This window comes from Pseudopodoces humilis, chromosome 3 (assembly GCF_049639895.1).
Source record: "Pseudopodoces humilis isolate 2021_Gansu_Grassland_sample_001 chromosome 3, ASM4963989v1, whole genome shotgun sequence".
Classification (NCBI taxonomy): Eukaryota; Metazoa; Chordata; class Aves; order Passeriformes; family Paridae; genus Pseudopodoces; species Pseudopodoces humilis.
In genome coordinates, this window is record NC_142202.1 from 2,709,869 (window position 1) to 2,736,990 (window position 27,122).

At 44.6% G+C, this 27,122-nt stretch overlaps 1 long non-coding RNA gene across 1 annotated transcript in view; it reads right to left on the minus strand.

Annotated features, from left to right (window-relative positions):
- LOC148184553 (uncharacterized) overlaps window positions 1–27,122 on the minus strand; it is a 91,237-nt gene that overhangs the window by 2,883 nt on the left and 61,232 nt on the right. Inside the window, exons 2-3 of the long non-coding RNA XR_015772235.1 lie at window positions 21,097–21,222; window positions 19,491–19,583 (exon numbers count right to left, since the gene is read on the minus strand). This is a non-coding gene — a long non-coding RNA (uncharacterized LOC148184553). The remainder of the gene's footprint in view (window positions 1–19,490; window positions 19,584–21,096; window positions 21,223–27,122) is intronic.

Below are 27,122 nucleotides of genomic sequence, written 5' to 3' on the forward strand. Positions count from 1 at the left end.
TGCCACAGAACCCCCAGCCCTTGGCACTGCTTTGTGCCCACAGGCAGGGTGGCTTTTGCCTCCTGTGCTCCCTCCCTCGCTCCCGTTCCCATTGCGCTCCATCCGCTCTCCGAGCATAATTTAGCCCACACTTATTAATCAGTGCACATAATTTGTCTCTAATGCTGTCAATTTAAGATGGCAACCTGACTTTTTTTTGGAGGGGGCAGGGTCAACAATTTAATGAATCTCGTCTGCATTTTAATTCAGACCTAATAATCTGCCTCTGGCACTTTTCTTAGAAAAGCACAAGGTTTTCCAGGATTTTCTTCCATCAAATCCAGCACAATGGGATGTTTACCTTCCTGCCTTGGCTATGCCCAGCCCAGGGTAAGTCACACACAGACCTACCTTAATCAAACTGGAACATGGCCTAAATCTCCCGATTTGGCCTTTGAAGGGTTTTTCTGGGGAGGAAGGAGAAACCTGGGGCTGTGCAGTCCCTTTTCTGCACAAATTGGTGCACAGTGGTAGGCACAAAACCACAGACTTCCATGACTCACTGCCCCTCATGGAATAACTTCACAAATGGTCAGAACATCCAAGACACAGCTCCAGAAGAGCTTTCTTTAGCTGTCCATATGCTTTTCTTTTCATCCTTCCTACAGTAAAGTCCAGCAGGAGTGAAAAAAAGATACAGAAAGGAAAGAGGGTGCAGAAAATTCCATCCTCCGATGAACCAGCGTGGATGAGTTTGTCTAATTGCCACAGCAGGAGGGTTGCACCCAATGGAGCAGCTCAGTGGCCTTCCCTGGGTGAAAATAAATAAGATTCCCCACAGCAGAAGCTCTGGATGCCCATGTCAGATGTAACTGGAATAGACTTGGTTATTAGGAGCGCTGTGACTCTGCCCGGCGCTGACAGGAGCTCCTGCCTGGCTTTCAGTCACCGCTGTCACTCGCCCTGACAACGCGGGCACTTAATGTATGCACGGCACTGCTGCACACGCAGCTGCAACTCCCAGCACATTGTGTTGTTTACCCCTGCTCTTTTGTACCAGGGCGTGCAGTAATTTGCCTCCCAGTACCACAAAATTCCTCAGCTTAAAAAATTTTGCCCTCGTTTTGTTTGCCCTTAATAGAAAAACAACCCTTTTGCAGCCCTGCCACCAGCACAGCCACTGCACTCTGCAGCATCCAGACACAAAAATGTCACATTTCACATTTCCATCAGAAGTGTCTCCTATATATTTTTATTGCTATCCTTCATCTCTCTCTGCCACATGTTATTTCTTCCCCTTTAACAGTTGCTTAGCATATTTTATGCCTTTGGAGCAGTACTAGAAGGGGCATTCCTGCAGTGTACCTAAGTACAGACAGTAGCAGCAGAGGGGTTTTATGTCCCAAATTACCTCCTGGTGCTGGTACCTCTGATTGCCACCACAGTGTGATCCTGAGCTCCTCCTCAGAGCAGCTACTGCTTCACAAATCTCCAACAGCTCCAGTCCAGTGGCTCTTGGAGTTTTCCATGAGGAATTATCTGTCATTTGACTGATTTACCACTCATATTCATTATTGTCCCCTACTGCAAAACTCTGCCAGACTCAGGTGTCTGCCCTCACCTCCCATTACAAAGCAGCCCCGTCTTCCTTACCATTAATGCTGCTAAGTCTACTCCATTTTCAAACCTAAGCTCCAAGCTGGTAATCAAATGAGACACAAAACCAAATTCCCATATCCTGAGCTACCCCAGGTAAAGCGTATCATTTCCTGATACATAAGCATCTTTCTCTAGCAACTTAAAAAAACCCCAAAGATAAAATATTTCTCTTAGCTCAGGCATCTCCCAAACACAGGGGTAAGGTCAGTAGAAAGATGCAATGGGAAATTCAGGGAGATTCTCTCATCTCAGTTGCAGGTCTACATTCAATAGGCTCGTGTTAATGCCCTTTGCTTTAGCTGCTGCAGTGTCAGAGTGATATAATCCAAGCAGAGTCACCTGAAGTAGTCCATAACACGCTACTTAGTTTAAATTCCTTTGTCTGGCCACAAATGTCCAGTTCTAGCTAAAAGCTTGAAAGTGAGACAAATGGTAAAATAGACACTTCAAGAGAATAAAATTGTGAAGTGCTCAGGTAGCACTGTGGAGAAGGGAGTTTCAATTCAGAGAGCTTTCCAGATGAAACAGACAATTAAACCCTTATTGAAAAGAGATTCTGCCACCCCCCCTTCTTTCCTTTTTTTTTTTTTCCTTCCCTTTAAAGCAAGGGGAAAATAATACTGGGAATTTAGAAACATGAATTTTTAAAACCTAATAAGCTACACTAACAATCTACACAATTCCCTTTTGTTAAAATATTTATTTGGAAATGCAGGATTTGTGACGAGGGCAGGCTGGGTAAGCAGGTCTGAATGCTGCTCGGGCAGGGGGCTCAGCGGGACCCCCAAGGCCAGGGCTGTCCTCAGCCATCCTTGGCTCAGCCCTGGAAAGGTTCTTCTCCTTGTCCCTCCACATGTCGGAAAAGAAGGGACCATGAAGGGCACAGTGCATTTATGAGGGGCTGCAACCCAGCCTTTTCTATCCATGGGGACAGAGACAGAGAGGGAACTGCCTGAGCAGCCTGCAGGAATGGAGACCTGGGAAGCTCCAAGCCTAAAGCATTTTTCCTGGCCTTGCCAAACCCCCCCAGTGCTCCACCAGAAGTGCTCCTGAGACCAACTTGCATCTGACAAAACATTTAGGTGGTGCTGATAAAGAGACATATTCCATGGATATGTTTTCCTGGGCACCTCCAGCCACACCTTCTATGTTGTTCACTGTAGGACCACGATGTCTGCTTTACTGTTTGTACAAAAAGATACTTAAGAAACTCCTGGGGGAAAAAGAACAGCATTTACACATTCTCAAAGGGAAGAAAAACCACATTTCAGTAGTGGTAACACTTTTCAGCAGTAGATACAGAAGTAGTTTTAGGCTCAATTTAATTTCCTTTCCCTTCTCACCTTGCTCTTGTCCCAGTACCAAATATGTTCAAACTAAACAAACACTTTTCTACCAGCCTCCTTCATTCCTTGTGCTTTTGCTTGTCTTTTATTGGATGTTTTTGCGATCTTTTTGACCTAGCCCAGTTTTCTTCTCCCTCTGCTGCCCTTCCCTTATATTTTGGTTCCATGTGACTAAACTCCAGCCTTCTCCCTCTTGCTCTCACACGCAGGGCTATTAAAATTAAATCCTTTTGTGCAACTCTACTTTATTATAGGTCTTCAAGCCATTCCTGAAATCCCAAGCCAGTCTTTGTAAAGTCTTAGTTCACCTGAAGGCAAACTTCAGCACATGGTTTGCTTCAGATAAGGCTCCTTTCTCCCTACCAGAATGGGGTTCACCTCCAAAGATTGCCGCATTTTGTGCAGACCAACACAAAATGACCACACAAACATGCATGTTCCTTTCCTGCAACACAAAAACGTGCACAATATAAAATATAAAATAACATAAAAGGACTTGTCTGATTGAGGAGAATCAGCCCTGAAGGAACCCAGTGAAGAAATCAGTGCTACACTGCCTCCCTGCACCAGAAATCCTGCCTTGCATTTTCCAGGGATGAAAAATGCCTGCAAACATCAGTAGGCTCCCAGGTAACAACTCAAATGATGCCACTTCCACTTTTGAAGGAGAAGGAGTTTAACAACCAGATCCTCCATCACGTGCTGCTCCTCCCTGGGAAAGGTGTCCCAGCTCCCTGTGTGCAGCAGAGAGGACGGACTTAACCTCATACTGAGCAAACCTTCTGACCATGAGCAGGAGTACAAACAGGCATTTCTCACCACTCTCCCAAACCATCTCCAAGCCCCATTTATTGTCAGCACCCAGACATTACTGTGATCTGCAGGTCCTCAGCAGGTGGAAAACGGTGACAGAAGTCTCACTTGATATGTACATGTCCAACACACTCAAGGAAATTCCTTTGAGACAACAAAGATAATAGCACCCAAAGCAAAACTGTCAAGAGAAAGAGGGAAAGAGCTCCAGGGGGAATAAAAAGAAATTAATATTGACTCACCAGTCATTAAGTGCTCATGCAAGAATTTCTTTTCCTCCTTTTTTTCTGAAAAATAATTTTTTCTTGGAAGAACACCTTGGAAGGTGACATCATCACCACTGGTCTCACCACTGTTAATTACCAGCACATACAGAATGGGAGGAATTTGTCAGGGGAGAAGACAAAGATGAGGCCATTAAGTCAGGAGTGGAAAAGTAGACCAGAACCTTGGGACTTGGACACTTCCCCCTTCCTCTTTCCAGTGCCCAGGTATCAGATGGGGGATAGCAGCTGTGATTAAACAACTTAACAGCCCTGAGCTGCAACAGTGCTGCCCTTTGCCTGTCTCTCCATAGAGACACTGCCAGGAAAAGGACCAGAAGAAGGGATTTGAAGGTAATGACTCCAATTTAGGAATAACCAGCACAGAGCTATAGCCCTTGGTGCAGAAAGGACCACTGACACATAGCTCCTGGTGGGGAGCTGAATTTAGGGAGCTGCCTTCAAACAGCCTGCACTACACAGGACTGGCACCAATGTTCCGGTGAAACAGGAGCACAGCTGCAGGCACAGTAGGAGGGAAACCCACCAGGAGCATGCAGAGAGAAGGAGGTTCCTCAGAAAAGGATGGTCAAATGCTGACCCCAGAGATGGGTGCTAACAGCCCGTTTTCAATCAAGCTCTGTTTGATGAAGTGGGGAAGACTTAAAAGACTCATTTTGCAACAGAAAGTCATGACTGGAAATACCAGTTTTGATACTGAAGCTCAGAAGGAGTGACCAAAGACAGAGGTGTCTTTTCTACACTGTGGATTTGCCAGGCTGCCTTGACTTCCCTCTCCTCGGACACTGCACTGCACCAAAAGGTGCTTTGTAAAATGAAAATGCTCCAGAAGTTCTAGGTGCAAATGCGACATGTGCAAAAGCCTTTTTACTCAAACTGTGCTACTTAACAAAGCGGTTTGTGAAACCACTTTTGAGCCTTCAGCAATTTTCCCTGCTTGAAGAAATCATTTTAGCATCTTCTTCATGGGTTGTTCACAGATTTCAAGCCTCCAAGTTCACCCCATGGTGTCACCTGTAAGGGCACTGCAGGCTGGGGACCACAGGTACAGCAGAACAGGAAAGTTCATTTCACATATTGTTTCAGTACTTAATTCTGAGAGGAGGTGATTTTGCATCAGAATGAGACATACTGGGTACAAACCACAGATTCCTTTTCAGAGGAAGTTAATCTTCCTATCCATTATCTAGAGTAATTCAAAAAGCACAAAAAAATGGAACTGTTCTTGAAGAAAGAATTCATGTTCAGGTAATTACAAATAACAGACACATCTGGTTATCTTAATTGTTTGGGAATGTCTCAATTATCTAAGAATGTTTTCATAAGGACTCAGAGACAGTAAAACTTTCTCACGGCAGATTGCATCCACTGATGAGAGGAAATTCAGTGGAGCTAAAACACTGGAGCATGCTTAGACCCAGAAAGCACTTTCAGTCCCATTGCCAATGGGCTTTATTCGCCTCCAAAGTACGACAGATTATGAGTGAGAAGTGGGAAGGTCCCACATAGGCAGCAGCAGCCTCTTTCCCTGTTAGCTGCAGCTTTTCCAGCACTCCTGTGAAAATGAAGGTGTTCTTGTGTACTGATGGTTCAGCCAGAAAAAATGACAGCAGTGATTTTTTAGACACCTGCCCCGAAGAGAGGTGAGTCACGTAAAGGCCCTTGTCCTGCCTGGGGGCAGTGGAGGCGTTTGGTGGCTGGTGAGTGGCACCCCTTCCCTCACAGGTATTTGAAGTGTCTCCTGCCCAAGGGGAGTTCATTGCAGAGGAGCTCAGAAGCTCCTGCAAAGCTGAATTCACCTGAATAGAGCAGCAGCTGCTCATCGGAGCCCAGAGCCAAGCCCCAGAGAGGAGGACTTTTCAAACACCTCAGGCAGACCCTGGTCCCAGTGGAGCACAACATTTCATCATGCAGACTGCAAAAAATCAGCAGTCAGCCATTGGGAATTACCTCCCACAGCTCCAAACTGCCTGTGTGCAGAGGGGTGGCAGGCAAGGCAGAGAGGGGAGTTCTGTGCTTTTGCCGGGGAGGCTGCGCCCCACTGATGGAGCTGGCAGGGTTTCTCACACATCTGTCCCAGAGTTGATCCTGCTCTTCCACCTGGGCCGCAGCCACCTGGCTCTGACCTTTCCTGGTAAGGGCTGGAGAAGCTCCCAGCTCGCTCCTGCCTAACCAGCACCTTTGTGTGGCAGACATGGCTGGGGTGAAATCCTGTAACTGGAGCGAATGTCCCCCCGTGGCTCAGCACACCAGCCAGGAGGGGTGTGCCCAGGCTCCACACAAATCCCAATCAATATTATTTATCTGGCTGAACGTGCGAGCCGGCCACATCCCCTCCACCTAATGCCCACTCCCATCCCCTCCACCCTGTGGGTATCAGCAGGAGGGAACCTGATGTATGCTGGTAATTATCTGCTGCTGAAAAGAAGTGCTATTTCTCTTATTTTTGTAATGCAGATCAATGCACATGTCACTACTGAAAAGCTGTGTCATTTAGGATGGAGCATTAACTGCTAGCAATGGATTTTGAAGCTCCCCACTTGTGGGTGGAATATTTTCTGGAGGAGTTGAGCCTTTCGAATGCTGAATTTCATTTATCCCACTGCCTCTTTAAGAGTAGTCGGTGGAGGAGAGGGTGTTTGAGAAAGTGACAGTTTGTCATCTCCTTCCCCAGCGAACAGGAGCTGGGGACAGACAAAGTGGTGGCAGGGAAAGAAGCAAACTGGCACGGCAAGGTGAGTGGGGGACATGGCCAGCTTTGCAGCAGCCCTGCAGTGGGATGCAAGGATGAAGACTCCAGAGGACAGAGGGCAGCTCGTGGGGGAGAGAAGGAAGGTCTCCCTGTGAGCAAAACCATGTAAGGCACCCAGGGAAAGAACAGAAGGAAGGCTTGAAAAAGGGCAAAAGCTGGATGCTACACTCGAGAGGTGCAAATCTGGAAATCAACACACATACACACACGGACACCCACACACCCTCCTCCTGCCAAAATTGCTACCCAAGAGCTGTGCTAGCATGGACTATCCAAAAAGGGGCCATTTGATTTGCAGTAAGGAAAGAGTTTTCCAAGTTTCCTTCTATTTTTCACAGGAATGAAACTGAAACTTCTCTGGATACTTGCTCAGAAAGAGAAAACAAACTCTCCTTGTCTCCAACAAGCCCAAATATAAGAGAAGCACATAAAGGTCACGAACTGGGGCTCACTGTGGTTCCTCACCAAGAAAACCTCAAAATCTGGCAAATGAGAACTATCAGTTGACAGTCATGTAAATTATGAACTCCGGGAATTTTTACTAACCCTCCTTTACACCTTAAGGATAACCTGATCACCATCAAATGGCAAAGCCACGCAGATACCCTAAAATGAAGATTTTGGCAAAGCAATTACTCAGGTGCTGTATTCTGCACCCAAAATCACAAACTGAAATGTGCACCTCCCTGCTCACGCCTCACACCCTTCCTCAGCCACACAGGTGAGGGTGTTGACAAACCTGAGACATGCTGAACATTAATAAAACGTGACCCCATTCCTTTCCCAACTTGCTATTTGCCATTGTTAAAACAGGCATTTGCCTTACTTTACAGCTATGATTTTTAGAGCATATGTTCACTATGCACGGCTCCTCTTTGAAAGTTCTGTTACTCTTTGGAATTGCTCAAAAATGTCAATATTCTTTTGAGTACTTGATATTTACAGTTTGATATTTAAAGTGTGCAATTTGTTATCTAAATTGCATAGCACACATTCAGCTTCCCGACTGAATGACCTAACTTTTATAAACCTTCCCAGCTTTCACAGGAAAAGGTTTTGTTTAGACACGAAACACCTTTCCATGATTAGACAAATATCAGCTACCTCAGAAAAGCATTGCAAAAAGGGTTATGAATAAAGAGAAATAGAAATTATATTTAGAACTCCACAGAGATGCAAATAGTTATTCCCTCCTTCACCTACAGCCCATACGTAGGGCCCAGATTGTTTTTCTTTATTACTGATGTTGATTTTCTTTTCATACTCGAAAAGAAGACACATGGCTAGTTTGAAAGCTGATCAGATCCCTCGTTCATTTGAAAAGCTTATTTCTAAATAGTACTTGCAAATATGTGATGAGCATAAATTTGGAAACTGCTGAAAAACTAGTTCTGTGTGTCATAACACAGGGTGTTGGGTTTTTTGCTGCGGGACTGGAGGATGAGGAAAAGCCGAAGTCCTGCCCAAAATCCACCCTGTGGTGACCAACCAAAGGAGGATTGGAGAAGCGGCATTTTCCTGGACACATTCCATGTCCCTTTTCACTTGAGCAGACAAGCACATATGACCTCTTTGCAGTGATTCAGGGTTTCAAAGCTGTCTCCTTAAGCCTCTTGATCACCACTTGTCCCTCTCCATTGACAAGCTAAGCACTTACAAGTTTTGAAGCCTCCTTGGCTCACTTTTAAATTTTCCTTTCCACATCTTATGCCAGCAGTTACCCAGAGGGAGAAAAAAACCCCTCACCATATCCATCCTTCAAAAAGTCTAACTTTCACTCTGCTAGTCCTAATCCATTATCTAGGCCCACTAATGTGTACTACATCATCAGAGGAGCAATGCTCTGATGATGTAGTACAGCCCATGTACATGTACATCATCAGAGTTATATCCTTCTGATCTGCCTGTGGGTTTAATAAGCATTCCAGATGGCTTGCTATGCCTGAAGCAAGAATGGATAATCACACAGCTCTACCCTCAAAACAATAATAAAATAAGGACACAGTAGCACAGGGGCTCGTGCCTGCCAAAAACATTCAATAGACTGTATAATACAATAGTCCAATGTGATTGGTGAGGCACATTTATACCCTCGCTGTTCACAGGTGAAAGGGAGCAGGTTTTAAATAAAACAGAGGTTACTGATCCGTGCTGGTGGTGTGGGTATTAAACCAGCACGCTGGGGAACAGGCGTGGGGCCCACAGCTGTACCCCCACATCACATCACACCCAGACAGGAGCGCGGCCAGAGCCTCACCAGAGCCGCGCAGGACATGCACAGCTCATCTGTTATCTCCTGGATTTGCAGGGTATCCATCAGCCCGGCTTCCAGCCATCAAGCACAGCAGCAATAAGTGTCACCAAGCCTTTCCTACCCAAGTAAAATTGTTCCTTGGTGGGGCTGCTTGCAGCAAGTAACGTGAGCGGCTCACGTCTGCCTGCCGGCGCTGCCACAGCCCTGCTGCCGCGGCAGAGCTGCTCCAGAAATGGCATTTTCCAGCCAGACACTGTTGCCCCTCTCCTGCTGTGCCACCAGCAGCCAGGCAAAAGCATGGAGTGCTGTCCATTAGTCCCAGTGTTACTTAAATATCTGTAACTAAAGTATTTGCGGGGGAAGGAGGGTATTTGTGTTTGGGGCTTTTTGAAAAGAAACCCACACACACAACACAAAAAGAAAGAAGAGATGGAGGCTCTGTACTCGCTTGTATGAGTGAGGACAGGAAGAAGGAGAAGCAAAGCAGCCCTTTGATTCAGTCCCCAGGAGTTTCCTCTCCAGGAATCAGATCTGCAGGATGAGACACAGGCACAGTGGCACTCACCCTGTCCCCAAGAGTAGAGCAAACCCTCAGAGCTGCTGAAAGATGAACTCAGGGATGCTTTGCAGTCAAGAGAATTTTTGACATGAACTCTGGCAGGGATGGGATTTCCATCTAGGGTTGCAGTGAAAGACCAGATACCCAGATAGGCACAAGCATTTCCGTCTTTGTAGGAGGAAAAGGTACCTCATCCCAGCTCCCAGCAGATTTAACTCAGAGAAGAGCAGCTCGTTGACGTCAACCATTTAGCGCGCTGATGGGTATTTTTTTCCCTGGCCAAACAAGTGGGTTCTACTTTAGCTCTAACATTAAACGCTATTAAATGAAATGAATACAGCATGTTTCCATCGTACGTGTTGCTGGAGCTGCTGTGACAGCTGAGAAGCTGCTAGGCATGATGTGTCAAGAAAATGTACCAGGAGAAAAGTACATGGAGCTACTGTCAAAAATACAAGCGGGTTTGAGAATGGCATCTCGGCTTCAGATGCTGCTGAAATTATTTTTTAATTGCATCTGTAAACCCAGGCAGAACTTTAAGGGTTAACTGCACACAATGTAATGAATTCAATAACGATGAGTTAAAAAAGGTCTAATTAGCAACTAACCACTTTATTATGAAAGGAAATGGTAATGAATTTAATAGCTCAAAATCATTAACAATATTTAGTTTGCTGGTACTTGTTCTCTATTATCCTCATTAATATGAACATTTAATATGTTTTAAAATGGATTTGTAATACTTTCTGTACCATGAGGTTACACTGACAAAAAGAGTGTAATTATTCTGTTAATTGTAATCTCTGTCTGTTTGTGCCCCAAATAGTAGCATATTTAGGTGTTAATAGAAAAAAAAAAAAAAAGAGTAATTAAGGGAGGGAAGTTTAAAAATGTAATTAAACAAACTCTAAAATTGCAGGCTGAATCACTCTGAGGAAAAAGTTTTGGAAGTGAGATCTCTGAACAACAAGTTTCTTTTACTGAGATCTTTTCTCATTAAAAAAGAAGAACAGAGAAAGGAAACAGAAGCATTACCGTTCGTTATCCACAATGAATATTGAAGTGGTCCTTTCCCAAGCTGGAAAGGGCTCAAGACCGGATATTCTGGGACATGTGCTTGTCACCAGAGTGTCTGGCAAGTGAAGGTGCTCTCTGACACTGCCCCAAGAGTGTGATCTCGTGTGAGATCCTGCAGGGATCCAGTCACCTGGTTGCTCCCAAGACACTCAAACCCTGTAATTCATCCCACAGAACATCACATCAATCATCCAACCCTCCCCAGGTCTCCTGAACCTCTGTTTCCAAATGGAAATATCTTCATTTATTGTCCCAAGTTTGCTCTTGCTGCTGGTATTTTGCTCCTACTCCCCTTTTTTTGCACCTCTTCCTACTGCATCAGATTTTAGTGGCTGATTGTTACCAGTCAGGCCCTGCCCATTAAAACAAATTCAGCGCTCAACCCTCCTTAATGCCAGGAGGTTTCAGAGTGGTTTGCTCCGATTCCAGCCCCAGCTCCTCACTGGAGACAGCTGCTCCCACGGCTCACCCTGTGCCGGCGGGCAGAGCACCGGGAAGGATGGGAGGGCAGCCTCCCTCCCTCCTCCCCAGGGATACTCCGTAGGCATGGGTGCTCCACAGTATGGATGCTCCACAGCCAGGTGATCCAGCCCCTCCCAGGGGTCTCCCCACACTTCCCATCCCTGGAAAGTGACCCACAAGGCTAATTCGAGGATAATGCCCACAATCACAGGAGCTATCGGCATTATCCCTCAGAAATATTCCATATCAAATCCTTTTCTAATCTTTGTGGTGCATGGTGGAGGTGGATGCAAGGTCCACAGACCCACAGGAACATTGACAATGGATCAGCCAACTAAGGACACAGCTGTCCCTGTGTCCATGTCCATGCTCCAGGACAGGTGTCCTGGCCAAGAACCCCTATCCCATCCACATGAGCAGTCAGCTCTAAACAGACCATTCCGTGCCTAATTTTTATCCTCTAAGAAAAGGAACTAAAATAAAAATGGTGAAATTAAAGTGAAGCATCTCATTTGCCCACAAATGACATATTTCTACTTTCCATTTTATAGAAAAAAGTTGTGAAAGATTCTTTTTTTTTTAAACTTATTACAATTTCCAATTTTTTTTTTTGAATTGCCAGTGAAGAGAAAAATATGTGATTTGCAGAGCTCTAAAAATAACAAGTTAAAATAGTTTCTGCCTCTCAAAGGAGGCCTCTTAGTCCTATAATTTCTCCAGATTTTGCCTTTCAGGATGGATATTTTAAAGAATGATATAATGTCATTTCTATAAGTATCATCTCATAATCTGCTGCCACTGTTGGAAATACAAGTTTAGAGACAGCTTGAGCAGAAGAAATACCAGCTCACTCAGCTATACTAAAAAAATAAAATAAAATATTTTAAGAAGAGGAACAGGATGTATATTCCAAAGGTGAGCAAACAGTGCCAAACATTTTTGAGAATCTTTCTTTTGATTTTGATCTCTAGCTGCATTTACAGCCCTTTTGTGTTTGTCTACTGCAAACAGTTCAGCAATGACTGTTATGGGGGTGTTCATTCCTAGAAAGAAAATTTTAGAAAGAAGACTTATATTTGGGCTGGAAGAGAGTGTACAGTATTTCATTCCATAAATAAAAAGTACCAAGTGTCCAGTCAGAACAAAGCAGCATTCCTGAAATTGCAGGTATTTACCTTTAGCCAGTTAAGATGCAACAAACAAACAAACAAAAAAAAATTAAAATCCTTACAATTATTAAAAATTCAAGTTATCATTAAAAATTCAAGCTACTCAAGTAAAAAAGAACAATCAATCCATCTTCTGCCTAATCCATCTGATCCATCACGTTTTTCATCTGTAACTGAATCTGATGATCTTTGCTCAGCAGGGACCTCTCTGTCTCGCGTGCCCAGGACTCACTCTGCGTGCAGGGATGCAGGAGAAGGGGTGAAGGGGAAGGTGGCGAGTGGAGCCTCACTGCCAGAGGGAACCTCACCACAGAGCTCCGAGGAAAACCACTGCTTCCCTGATCTCCAAGATTAGCCCCTGCAGATCCAACAGCATCCAGGGCCCAGGGCAGCAGCTCTCAGAGCCGCAAACATTTGTGGGCTGCAGGGAAAGAGGAAGGAGGCAAGAGCCAGGTGGAGAGGGAAAGGAGGCTACAAAGTCCTGTTAAGCTGGGAAATGGAAGAAAATAGGGTGAAAAGAAACACTGTATTTCAGGAACCATTTGCAGCATTTCAAACAGACCTGGGATATACATCCTGTCTATCTCCATGAGCCAAGGTTGAATCCATGCAAGACAGCAGTGGGATTACTCTGGTTTGCAAGCTCTTAACAGAGAGACTTTCAAGGTTCAGATGCAGGCAGCACAGAACAGAGCAGGCATCTAGAGCCATGCATGTTTGTAACTCAACCTGGCAATAAACTTTGACCCAAGTTTGTGAGAATTTCAAGAAAGAGCCTTAAGATTCTGCTCTGGAAAGCTGGATTACCCTTCCTGGTTTCCTTCTCATGCTCGTCACAATGAGAGATGATCATGTGAGAAAGATTCAGAAATTATTGAAGGAAACTGAGCTGGTCCTTGGACCTTAAGTTCAGTTGGAAAATGGAAGTTTTCTTCTTGGTAATAGTGAAAACAGATGCAACTAAAGCCAGAATGTCTCCCTCTTTCCACAGAGGAAAAATGGCAGTGAAAGCCAAAAAAAGAAGGGAAAAAAAAGAAAGAAAGAAAAAAAAAGGCGTCTCTTGGTGCCAGCAAGCCTCTGTTTTCTTCTGTAAAACAAACAAGAAAGGACATAATGTTTCTTCTCTGTGTTGAGGTTTTATTGACTGAAATGTAGATTTGTATCATGCCCATCTTTGCCTTGCAAATGCACAGTGAAATGTGTGGTTTGCAGGAGGAGAACAGAGCTTCTCCCTGGTGAGCAGCGCTGGCTCCCAGAGAGGGCTGCCTGCTTCCTCCAGGAGAGCTGCTGCTCTTTCATCCTGCCAATTGCTTTCCTAATCCTACCCAAAAGGAGGACTGCATGGAGAGATGAACCTTTCCCCACAGAGATGTAAGACAACCTTCTCATGGAACTGTGAGAAAAGTTCTGTTGCAGAATGGGTGACCCTAAATAATCAATCTCTCTGCTTTGGGAACAATAGTGGAGAATTTGTCATTTACAGTCATTTTCCTAATGGAGGGCTCCTTCTTGCAGTTCTATTCCTTAGACAAGAGCTAATTGGAAAACAAACCTCTCGTCCCTAGCCTGGGATGCCTCTCAAGCATGCAGATCCTGACAGCTCTCCAGAAGATGTGGTGTCCCAAATGGCTGCTCTTCAGGGATACCTGAACACTTCATGTTTTAAAAAGGGACTCCTGCAATTCCCAGCCTGGTCTCAGCATTCCAATGGCACAAGACAGGGGGTTTTAGCACAGCAGAGTTTCTCTGTACATATTTCCAAGCAAACAGCTGTTGTTGTAGATAGGGACAGGAGTACCTTCATCTCCACATCATCAGGAGATTTATTGTCACCACCTACCTGAGGTCTAAACAGCCTGCTCATTTTATGGCTCACAAACCTGGGTTAGCCATTGATCTCTCGTTGTGTGTAGAAAATCCTAAAATTTTCTGGCTCCCGCTTCAGTCTTCACTAACACAGATTTCCCACTACAAATTCAAGTGATCCATCATCTGAATTCTTACATAAGCCTTTTTACTTCCTTCTCACCCTTTAAGTCATAACTACCTAAGCTACAAGTAAATGACAAAGGTTTTGGTAGATTCCTGAAAGAACACTGAAAGATTCCTCTCCCCCTCTATAATTTCTTGTAAACAAAAAACACTCAATCAAGACTTGCTTAAGGCTCAGAGGTACATTTAACACCCAACAGCACGAAGCAAAGGAACAATACAACTGTGCATTTGGCAGTGCACCACTGCAATAATTTCCAGGGTAAATGATCTGGCAATTTTAGCCACATGGATAATATCCAGGCCAAGGTGGCTAAATTCAGCCTGGCCTGCATCTGACTGGAGAAATCTGTCACACGTCCACAGACACAAAGATGCACAATATCCCTGACTCCACCCATGGCATATGCCAGCCTCCATCCTTTGGGTTATCAAGGTTAATTGTGAGCCACCAAAAATACTCTGACATATTTGCTGTATGTGCTATCTCGTGAGCTGTGATTTATTTTACTAAAAAAGAACCCACAAAAAAACTTTAGGAAAGAAAGCAAAGCCATAAAGTCGTCTAAGGCAATCAATCCAATTCTATTCACATCTAATCTTTCTTTCCACACTGGTCATTATTAACTTTGTCCCTTTCTGGGCACCCAGCAGGGTTTTTTCAGCCTTGCTGTCACCTCATGTATAAGCCATGAGAAGATGGCAACACCCAAAGAACATTATCCTCTTGGAAAGGCTGGAACATCACGGTAATAGCTCTACCCATGGCCAGGCAGGCCTTCCCTTCCAGTTGTATCCCTGGGCAACCCCACTGCTAAAGGAATAGCTCATATCCCTGCCCTTCATTTGGGCTGACCCAAGAACTCTTATCTCAAGCAGTCTAAGATTTTGGTCCTTGCACATGGCATTGCTGTGAGCAAGGGGTGTGCTCCCTGACAACACAAGGATGGTGGGACTCCAGCCTCACTGGAAACGAGGTTTAAGTTTGTCTCATGTATTAAAAACATGGAAAATGCACCCCAAAGGAAACACAACCTGCAAATCCTTCTGCTGCTCACTAGTGAAAACATGGAAATGTCGTGGTCCCACCACCCACCACCAAAGCACATCCTATCAAATTTAATAGGCCATTACCTGCTTCCTGCTGCCTCCTTCAGCTCCCAGGGGAACCCACCAGTGACTCACAGGGCATTTCCAGAAAGGCTGTGGAAAGCCTTTCTCACCGTCTTTGTAATTCCAGAGGCTTTTAAAAGAATTTCTTCAAAGCCCTGATGCATTCCTTTACCTTCCAGAGCTTTGATAGTGTAGGTCTTCTCCACAAAGCCCAGCAGGCAGGGGTTGTGCTCCTGGCTCCTGAACCAGCAACCCTGGCTGCATTCCTCAATCCAAGTTTTAAACCTTTTCATACACTTGTTATTTGCAGGGTATGACATGGGAATGGACCTGGCTGGTGGCAAAAGCTCGCATTTTTTCTTTTAAAAGGTCTATATTAACAGATCGAAATACAATTGGGGGGTTTTATAATAGCTTTAAATACGTACTTTTATAGTAAATACAGGGCAGTGGTCCAAGCCTTCCATAGTCAGTGAAATAAGAAACTTTTGAAAGATGAATTTGGTGCCATGACCTTGACTCACTCTCTGTACCCAGAGGAAAAATTGTGCATGTGTCACATAATGTCTTTTAACAACTTTTATGTCTCATATTAGTCCTGCATGGTATTGCTATATACATCTCCACAAACGTAATATTATACTATACACTTACATGAAATTCACAAAGACATCCCAAACACTCCTGGGTCATTTCCACATTCCTATACGCAGGGCAGCAATTTCAACACTCTCTTAGTGCAATCCACAGCAGCCCATCCCATAACCTGGTTTTTGTTGGTAGCCTACTAAAAATACCAGTCTGAATTTACAAAATCAGCTGCAGCCTGCTGTTTATGCCTTGGAGTGGAAGGAAAAGCTCGACCTGTCCCAAGCACTACTTCACCTGGAGTTTGGGTGGTCTCAAGCCAAGACCATACAGAAAAGGCCACAGAAAAACACTCTGTTTAATGACATAAGCAGTGTTTTTCTTGAATCACAGGCGGTGGAAATTTTTTTTCTGCCTACCAGCAGTCTAGGCTGAACACACATCAAAAAAAACTGAAGAAAAAACGTTTTAGGGGGGAGACTGCAACTTGTCCACTCACATTTTGACTTTCTAGGACACTCCTGGCAACGTCTGGCTGTTTGTTTTTCCCCTAGGAAGCATGGCAAAGCAGAGAGCTCACATGATTTGAACGCTTTCAGTGCTTCAGTTTTTCTCCTTTTTCTCTGCTCCCCTCATCTCTCGTGGTTTTGATCCACAGAAATCTTTAGGAAGGTTTATTTTTTCTACCTACAGAAGCTTTACCCATTAATGCAAGACTCATCTAGTGAGCTGACATCGTCATGTTTTCATAACCTATTATTCCCTGAATTGCCCTGATCCTCAGCAGGGACTTTTTTTTTTTTTTGGTTTGATAAAACTAGTACTAAGATGAACATGCTACCTGTGACAGTAAATTAGTTCCTATTTAAGGTTTCTGATTAAGTTTGGATAAGCACCAGAAGAGGGTTTTTAACTGTTTCATATGCAGGGTGAGAATCACTTCCAAAGAGGTGGAAGCGCAAAGCAGCACTGTGCATCCACACCATCCCTCTAGGGGAAATGTCTACAGACACCTCCACTTGGATGGATGGACACAGCCCCCTACCACGGCATATTTTAGGGATCTTGCAGGGCAGTATATGTTCACATGAAGAGCAACCAGACTTTTTTTACTTCCTTGAAAGATTCACTGTTTTGTACAGTTTCAACACATTGGGTCTTCTCTGTGCAGACACTCACAGTCCTGGGAAACCCGGCCAAGAAACATTCTCGTTTCCAAGAAATGGGGGTTTACAGCTACCAGCACAGAGCTGCACAAGAAAAAATAAAAAAAAAACTAAAGAAAACCCCAAAAAGCAACAAGAGCACAGTTCCTCAGTGCCCTGCTACTTTCAGGCTCAAACAATTCTGTTAAAAAGCAAAGGGACAGTGCAAATGTACCCATCTCAATCCTCTCATTTTAAATGCGGTCAGAATCAGCACACTGCCAGTATCCAAAGGTGCAGACCTGGCTGCTCCAAACCTCCTAGAGCTGTATGGCTCTGGGAAAGGACAGGAACCATAAAAAGCCTTAGCTGGGAGGCAGCTTTAATGCTCATGTTCAGGCCTCTAGTAAGTTGTCCCACAAAATGTAATGAGACCTCCTGCATAGCCAGGGCTCCGATTTCCACAGTTTGTGCCTGCAGCACTCTTGTATTTTATAAGCCATATTAAGTCACCTCTTGCACTGGGAGGTTGGGGCAGTGGCACACTGTCTAATAATGGAACATATTTGTTAATACTAATAGACATTTGTAAAACTACCACATGCCCTCAGCCTTCAAGTCAAAGCACAGGATGCTTGCTAGGCTTGTGAAATGTATGATGTAAAACTTGGGATGTTTTGGTTACAACATATCTCATTTATTTTTACTGTCATCACCCTCCCTGGTATATAATACCTGCTGCATGCAGAGTGAAATATTGCAGATGTTTTCAAAATAATTCTGGGCTGGTGGAGAAACCAAAAGGTCTCTTGTGCGTAAGGTCTGGTTATTTTCAATTCCAAACAAGTAGGTAACAAAGTTTCTGTGTGCTGGTATTTTAAAAGGCCTGGATTCCTCTGTGCTGACTCATACTTGCACTGCCCACCCAAAAACTCACCTCTGAGAACTTTGAGAGAGACTTCAGCCATTTTGATACCCTCAGGATTCAGGAATGAGGAGTAAAAAGATAAAACTAGTTTTAACTATTCATTAGTTTTCGGTACTTCAGATAATTTGTGCAATGGCTTCAGGGGTTTAATTGAATCACTTTTCCCACCTTGTCTTAATTTTAATTATGCAGCAATCATTTTTACCAACCTGTGCAAAGGAGCCATATGAAAATGTGACATATGACAATACACATTTACCTAAGCTCTAGGACTACTCTGACCTACAGGCAATTAGCTACTGCCTCCAGCACTCAAACGACCAATTAAAGAGTTAACAAAATGCCCTCCAAATCACCTACATGTTCAGGTTTTTGGACTGCCATGAACATTATACTTCAACTGATATAATTTTTGACTGACTGATTTACTAAGTCTGCATTGGCTAAAATTCTTACAGCCATGCCTGTAAAACCGAAGAATCAGGTTTTATGAGGTGCTTTCATTGTCATTAAAGACGATCCCACCTTAGCCCTTTCCCTAACAAGACAATCTTGCAGCAGTCATTACAAAATGTGATCCCAGCTTGTCATCAGGGAAAAAATGGCTTGCTAGGTCAATGAGGACTGCACTAAGTTCATCTCAAGGATGTAAGACATCCGTCTGCATGGCTAGCAGCCAAGAACAAAAAAATTAAAGAGCCACAAAGGATTGGGGTTTTTTCGAAACTCGGCTCCCAAAGTTTTACAGGTAGCCCATTCCAGAAATCCACAGAGATTGAATCAGTAGTAACAAATGGATGCCTTTGCATCTCCTCATGATTTACAGTGTACCAGTGAGCATTTCACTGCAGACAACAGATCATCAACAGCCTGAAGTGCACAGCACAACTGACCCCAAGACAGACAATTTCAAAGAAAAATGCATTCAGATGTGTGCTTGCATGGGAATAAGAGAGATCCAGGACACTGCTAATTATACCAGCTGAGGGAGAAGCGAAGGGTGGTAATCTGCCCAGGTAATGCCGAGTCCCAGTCCTGTCTCCAACAATAACTCAAGCTGTAGTTTTGTATCTCCTTTCCTCTCTCCCTCAGCTGGCAGTGGGGTTTAACAACAGCCCCTGACGAAGGTTACACATGGTGCCACAATGACTGACATTCTGAGAGTGCTCTGAAAACAACAAATGGTCTGCGTGACCACCAGAATCTCACATGTTGGGCAGCCTCATAACACAGAACGGATCTGCCTTCTATGAGCAATGTGGTTTCATGATGGTATCTCACAGGCAGAAGGTGAGCTGCAAATCATGATTCCATGCAAGGAAAAAGTGACTCTACAGAGAAAAATGCTGATCTAAGAGATTGGTACAGACCTGAGAGCTGCTTGCAGATCCTCAGCTCAGCTGGTGCTGTTTCTCTGAAGCTGACTGACATCAGACTTCACACCTGGAGGAATCTTTTCTGGACTGGAACAGAAAGAAAAGACTGTTGCTGATTTTCCTTCTCTGACCACAAAGACTCTAATTCTGCCCAGATTTACAGGTGAGGCCTCACTGGCTTTGCAGGGCCCAGCAGATGCTGCTCTCCTGAGCCTGAAGGCACGCTGGAAAGCCAGCCCAAAAGGCACCCCAATCTTGGGGATGCCAACTGAAGGTAGAGCTAAATGATCCAGAATGGAATTTCTTTCCCACCCCCTGCACTTTGATTACCAAGACAAGGCACACAGGGCATGTTGGCCACACAGCTTCACTACACAGACACGCAGGGAGGCGAAGGGAACGGCACCGTGGAAAGAGATGAATCAGCCCAGTGACTTGGGGATACTTGTCTCCTTTCCACCACATGGGAAACCAGTGTCTGGCAACAGCAACCTGAGTGCTCCTGTTTTCCAAGCCAGTGGCTTCAGGGAGCATCATGGAGGTGACATTCTGGGCCTTCCAGGGGCTGGGGAAATCAATATTGGCAGTACGAAGGACACTTGATGACAAAGTCATGAAGATGGTGCTTTATCAGTGGAGGAGACAAGAGGTAAGAGAGGCAGTTACAAATGGCCAGGTATAAAAACCAAAATAAATATATAAAAAACATACCAAAAAACCCAACCCGCTACCAAAATCAAAAATAGAGACAAAAACACCAAAACCCCCCCCAATAATGGCAAAACAAACAAACAAACAAAAAAACCCCAGCCAACCCTCAAAACTCCCAATGCATTATTTGTTTGGCTGCGTTTTCCACAAAGCCCAGTGAACGAGAGTGAAAAAAGCAACTGTTTGACACCCAGAGCTGCTTTGCTTTGAAAAATATGGAGACAAACTTAACAATGAAGAGTCGGGATTCCATAGGGTTGTTTATGTATGGAATACAGGCAAATGCATGTGATTATGTAGAAGTGTGTCTGTGTGTAATGCGGCATTAACACAAATTCTTACAGCCTTATCAAAAGATATATTAAAAAGAAAGAGAAGAAGAAAGGAAAAGCAAGCTAGATTTTTTTTCCCCCTCTTTTTACAAATATGATGCAGTTTACAGAAGCATGGTCCTTTTTTAGGAAGGAGTCTAAATGCATCATTCAAATATTGTTTGAGCTGAATACATGATATACATATCATGAATACATATAATCACAGCACGGTCTTTTGTGGAAGTTCTGAAAATAGCAGTGGAAAAAGCTGACCATGAGTTTCCATCGAAGGATTTGCATTTGGTTAACATGTGTGAACTGACTCCATTCATCCCATCCTCAATGGGAACTCTCCTGCTGCTCCAAATGGCCAAGCTGAAAAGTTTGGCCTGGATGGCAGGAATAATTTTGCAGGGCTGATGTCAAGGACGGCACCTACCAGGTTAAATTATGGGAAGGAATTGGGGAACTCCATTCTGCTGAAAAATGCTTATGGGTTATGTACCATAGCATTGCAAACTGCTGGCAAAATATGTGGCAAGTTAAGTTGTAAGTTATCTGCTTATCTCCCCAACCTTTTTCCACCAGTTCCCCCGTGGCAGGAAAGCTTAAGTTCACCAAGAAGGCTCAAACTTCTTCCTTTCCATCTCCAGTCTTGCAGGATGTCACTCAGTTTCTCTCACTTCTCCCACTGCAGAGTGCTGGGGAAAAACAAAAAAAAAAAGAGGTCAATCAGGGGAAAAAGGGCAATTAGGTGGGTGAGCTTCAAAATCTCCACAGCCCCTCTCTGCTCAGCTGGGAAGAGGGGAGGTCTGAGCCAAGGGTGTCCAGAGGTCAGAGGGGACATCCCTGCCCCCTGCAAAACCTGTGGGAGCAAAGGAAGCCGGAGGATGTGGGAAGGGTGGCAGGGAGGGCTGAGTGCTGTAAGTAGCATGTTTCCTAGGAAACCTTCGACAGCAAATATCACATTAGTCCTGCCTTGTGGCCCAGCTCATGTGATGTCAAGAACAATTTCTCACAACTCAGCTCAGAAGGTTAGCAAGACTTGGTGAAATGTTCAGTGACTCTGGTCTGGCTTCCCAGCTGGGAACAAAACAAGAGACTGAGGGTGTTTGCATTGTTTTGGAGCTTTGTGACAAATTCCTAACAAACATTTTATTATTTTTATTCAAACCTTATGGTGTATTTCCCTCACAGCCTCACAGGTTTGCAGTCTCACCCAGTTGCTGTGCTTATTCTCAAGGAACTGCATTTAACGAAAGAAAGAGAAATGGAAAAACCAGCCATCTCATGGAAAGCCTTGGAATACTCAGATCACCGTTCAGCTTTGCACTGATTCTAAAAGCTCCGTCATAGACTTCTGGCATTACAAAACTTCATTTACAACTATCCTTTCTAATTTCTGTCAGCTGCAGCCCAAAAATATCCATAGTCTAGCAGATTTAACAAAAAAAGACGTAAGATCTGGCAGCTAAACTCAGATACGAGACGCATTCCAGCCTGAGGGGGCTCCCAGCAGTGCCTTGGGCTGGGACCCAGCACCTTGGGATGGGTCTGAGGGCAGAGATGCAGAGTTTTGGCTCTCAAGGCTGCACAACACTCTGAGGTTGAGTATTTGGGGGGCTGTGCAGTACCACAGATCTCCCCACAACACACCTGCTATGCACAGTCTACGTCTTTCTTCCCTGATTTCCTGCAAACCAGCCCAACTGGAAGACAACTGCGGTGTATTGTAGAGGAAAAGTCCCATGTTGCTTCCATTCCTGCTGTCTCCGCATTTGTGATTCGGTGGCATCGGACTTCTAACTTTTGAAGAGAAAAGATACTAAAACTGAAAAAAAATCCTCCTCTGGTGACACACTTCATTTCATACTTAGTGAAATATAAAGACCTCTTTAATAGAAAGTAATATATTTAAACAAATTAAAAATAGCCCCACTAATTTCTTTTTAATCATAAGCTAACTTAGGTGTTTGACCTCTTTATTTCCTTTTGCTGCTTCTCATCTTCAGTGATTTGAGCCCTCACATCTAGAGAGGTTTTTTTTCCTTTTTTTTTCCTTTCCAGGGAAAAAGAACAAGGCTGCTTGAGGTGCCTGAGAAACACCAGCATTGAAATAGACCCAGACCCATCACTCCCTTTCATCCCATTTTAGGTACAGGAGGCCTGATGGATCAGCTTTTCCTCCAGGAAAGCCAGGATTAAGGGGGTCAGGTCAGCAGTGTGAGCAGGCCTTTAAGAGCAGTGTGGGAACAGAGGGCTCCCTTATCAACACGTTAATGTACTGAACCTAAAGCTCATTTTAACGAGATGGAAACCGTAGAGTCCTCCCCTGTCAGCCCAAACCTGTGCCCTCAGAGCTGCTTGATCCACCAAGTGACAAATCTCCTGGAAATCTCATAAACCAGGGCAAGTGCAACATTAGGATTTACTGACCACTCCAAAGATTTCTCTGAAGATCCAAAAGCAGAAGTTTCAGCAAGACAGCAAAGGCTGAGGTTACAGCAGGTGAAAACACACCGGAGGCCCCTTGTCCCGCTGACTGCTCTGCCCACAAACAGCCCTCACGCTGGGACATGGCACCTGTCCGTCCCTAAACCCCTCATCCCACGGCCCCAAACCCTGTCTGGCCCGAGTTTATTTGTGCTTTCCTCTTGTTTCGGCTCTTCTCCCCTCACCCCGAGCGTTTCCACCCTGTGCTCAAGATGGCAGCACCTCCGTGAGGGCGGGCGCGCGCCGCTCCCGCCAGGCCCCAGCCGCCGCCCCGGGGGAAGGGGGCCGGGAAACAGCCGTCTACTAAATTATACACTGTGTCTACTCAGTAGTAATACTATTAACAAAATAATTAAAGTTTTAAAAGCCGTTTCCCCTCACTATCAAACCTGGTGCTCTGATCTTTCCCAGCTGAGAAAACCACGCTGCGTTTTTCTCCCCACACGGTTTCCCGCCCTTGCACACACCTGTCGTATCACGCGAACGTGTAAATGTTTGTGGTTTTTTTAAAGTTAGTTCTATCCCAGAGCAGTAACAGATCTTATAACAATCTCAGCAATGCTTCTTGTACATTAAGGACCTGAACAATGCAAGATTTAAACCCTGGTCATGCATAAATAGCTGTATCGCCATCACCTGAGACACCTGGATAAACATTTCCTCTTTCTTCCCAGCTCCCAATGATGAAAAGCAGCGCCAATGATGAAAATGATGGGAGGTGCAGACAGAACCTTTGGTGTCCCTACCATGTTGTCACCTGCTAAAGACCAGGATGGGAATGCAAAGAGCCTGATTAATACCAATGAAGAATCAAAACAGTATCTCAGTATCTTATAGATAAATGATTTGGGAAGAAATATCAGTTCTTATCGGGAGGAAAGATCTATAACTCACTCTTAGCCTTTCATCACCAGGAGGAAATATACTGCGACTTGCACCAATCCATTATCTGTTCTTATTTTCCTCGGTACGGGTATTTATCTCTCTGGCTCCCTCTCTATCAGCACAGCCACCCGAGATCACCCAAGCCACCCTCTCCCACTCAGGTGGGAGTCTCTGCTCTTCTCTGACCAGCAAGAATAAGGACACACCTTGTTTTCACATTCTCCATGACATTTTTCCCCTGTCTGCAGCTGAAACCCTGTCCTCACACGATGTCATTTTGGTGCGAGGGGACACTGCGTGGTTAAAATCCACATGGCATCCGTCTCAGCACTGTAAATCTCAACATGAGGGGCTGGAGCTGAGCTTTGCCCGGAGCCTGTACATGTTCCAGCCCAAGGTTTTAGGTCAGGCATACTTTGAATTCCAGCTTGTTACAGTTACTGGCTCATGCATCTGTCTCTCCTTTAGCTCCTGGAGAGGGTCTAGAGCTGCTTCCAGCCCTTGCCTCTATGGTATCCTATTTAATACTGGGATTAAGATTTGCAGGTACGTTTCTCCACAAGGGTAGTAACTCATTCACTCTGCATTTCTTTCCCAGAAGTGCTGAGATCCCTCCATGTATGCATACATGATGAAACACAAATCTCTAGGACTTGGAGGTAAGATCGAATGTCAGCATTGATAGTCACTCATTCATTCATTGAAAAAGAGAAATGGACTTCATCCTGCACAAGTGTGAAAGCTAATTTTTTTCCAAGGCACATTCCATGCTGCAGCCAGCACATTGGGATATGTGTCCTTTGCAGAAGATTCCCCTATTACATCAGCTCAGGAGAAAGCTTCCAAGTGGGAAGGTGTCTGATTTGTAGTTTGGCACTGGGATACTACTACTAATAATAAGAAGAGTAATCCTTTTCTGCTATAGCCTGAAAAGAGTTTGCCAAAATTTGAGGGTTTGAATAAAAATAGCTGTGTGTCCACATCGGTTAGTTTCTCTTGGAAACTTTAAAAAAAGAAAAAAAAATTTGTTGATAGCTTTACCCTGCACTGCCCAGCCACATTAAGCCACAGTAAACTACATTCTTATGGTTGTCATAACATTTTGCCCTGTGTTGCTTGTGACGCGAAAAATCTATTAAGATACATAAGGTGCAAAGCGCTGCCTTCCTGTCTCTGAGTTCCTGCAATCTCCTGTAACAGCCCCGTGCAATTCCTGCTGGAGTGGTGCAGAAGAACTCACTGCCAGAGCTGACCAGAGAGTCCAGGACAGCGGCTCTGGATGGGCTCACCCCAACTATCAGGGCTGTGGGGATCGGCCTTCCTCCTGCTGTGCTCCCCCTCCTCCTCCCCATCCCAGCCTGTCATCAATCTCACTAAAATGACAGCAGACAAATGTTAGCCTTTGCAAAGATCAGATGAAATCTATGGCTTGAGGGCTGCTCACCAAGGAGCGGGGCAGGCTACACCAGACACGGGCACCAGCAGTCACCTCCTCTGCATCAACCCGCTCAAATCACTTTGGCAGCCATCACAGTCATCTTCCACAGGCAATCCGAGTGCTCAGATAGATTTTGACAAACTTTAATGCTTTAGCCTCTCCGTACAGTTGGGTTTTTGGTATTTTTTTATAGCAAGACTGCTCACTCAAAACTTTTTTTTGGGGGGAGAGGCTTTTGAGGTGTGTTTGGGGTAATGCTGGAAGCCACCCTACCTGCAGCTCAGGAGTGCACAAAATTGGGGTTTATTTGGGGTTGTACACTTGTCCCTCACATGCTCTGTAACCTGAATTCTGCTAGCCAAGGAGAAGGGAGGGAGGAAAAAAAAGAAAGAAAAAAAAAAAAAAAAAGATTACTCCATGGCATAAATATGCTGTATGTGCCCTTGTCTCATGCAATTTCTTTACATCGATGTGCAGGAATATTTATCCCCAGTAGAAATGTTTAACTAATCTGGTAAATGTCAAGCCATATGGTGTACATTGTAAGGATTTCATCAGGCCTTTTTAACTCTTTGTGAAAGTCTCTCTCTCTCTTTTCCTCTGCTTACTTCCTCCCTCCTCTTTTTCCTTTTTTCTCCCCTCTTTTTTTTCCCCCCCTTTGTTGCTGCCCTGCCAGAGCCTACAAGGACAGAGATAGAGCAGGGAGTGTTATTTCCCACAGTTAGATCAGGGACGTCATGCTCATGGTGTACAATAACAAGCAGTATTAACCAGAAAGTGCAGCTCATGAGGTGCCTTTTCGCTGGGCGAAGAATGCAATTTTTATCAGCAGTGACCTGCAGAAGAAGATCACTGATACTTTTTTAAAAACAAACTGTCCACCACAACAATGCGCAAAATTCCCAGGAGCAACCTCATCTCTTATCACTTCCTTTGAATAACCAAGTCTTTACAACAAATAAACTGCACTTTTGCAGCACTTTCAAGTAAAGGAAGCGTTCCTGCACTGTAACTATCTGGTGTATCTCCCAGAAAGACAGAGTGCAATTCACAATAAGCAATATCAAAAAAAGAATAAACCGTTATGTTCGTGCCAATCCTTATTCATGGTTTTATAACAAGACATATCTGTTTTCTTCCTATAAATCTTGACTCTATTTTTAGAGTTTGCAAATAATGACTCCAGTCTTTGGCTGCCTGCCACTTCTGTGAAAAACTAGAATAGCCACAGTGCAAGACTATAATATTTAAAAAAAATAAAAAGGGGAAAAACAAAAAGAGTGATTCTTGCTGAACTCTGTGTATTTCCTACCAGGACAGACCTGTTCAGGATTGTGATAAGTGATGCAAATGTGCAGAATGTGTCAGGGAAAAGCAGGAGCAGCATGGAAATTTGGCTGAACTTCAACACCTATTTCTGATTTTTTTTTTGCCTAAATCAAATTGCTTGTACCTGCAGGGGCCCTTTTCTGCATCACAGGCAGATGCTCACAGCCAGCAAGGCACGAGCCAGCCCAGGCACCACTGCTGCCTTCTCCTCGTAGTGGCCACCAAACCTGCTTTTAGCATCTCTGATGGACACAGCCTCTGAGGGCAGGGGATTTCAGCTCAGGAATGAAAAAACCCCCACCAGGAGAAGCTGCCACCTTCAGCAGAGGCCTCCGGACATTTTAGAGCTGTGGCAGGCTAGGGAGGGGGAGCTGCAGGTCAAGGAAAGGATAAGATCTGGGTGGCTGGGAATGGGGAGGGAGAAAGAGGAATGTAATGAAGGAGGTAGAGAGGGAA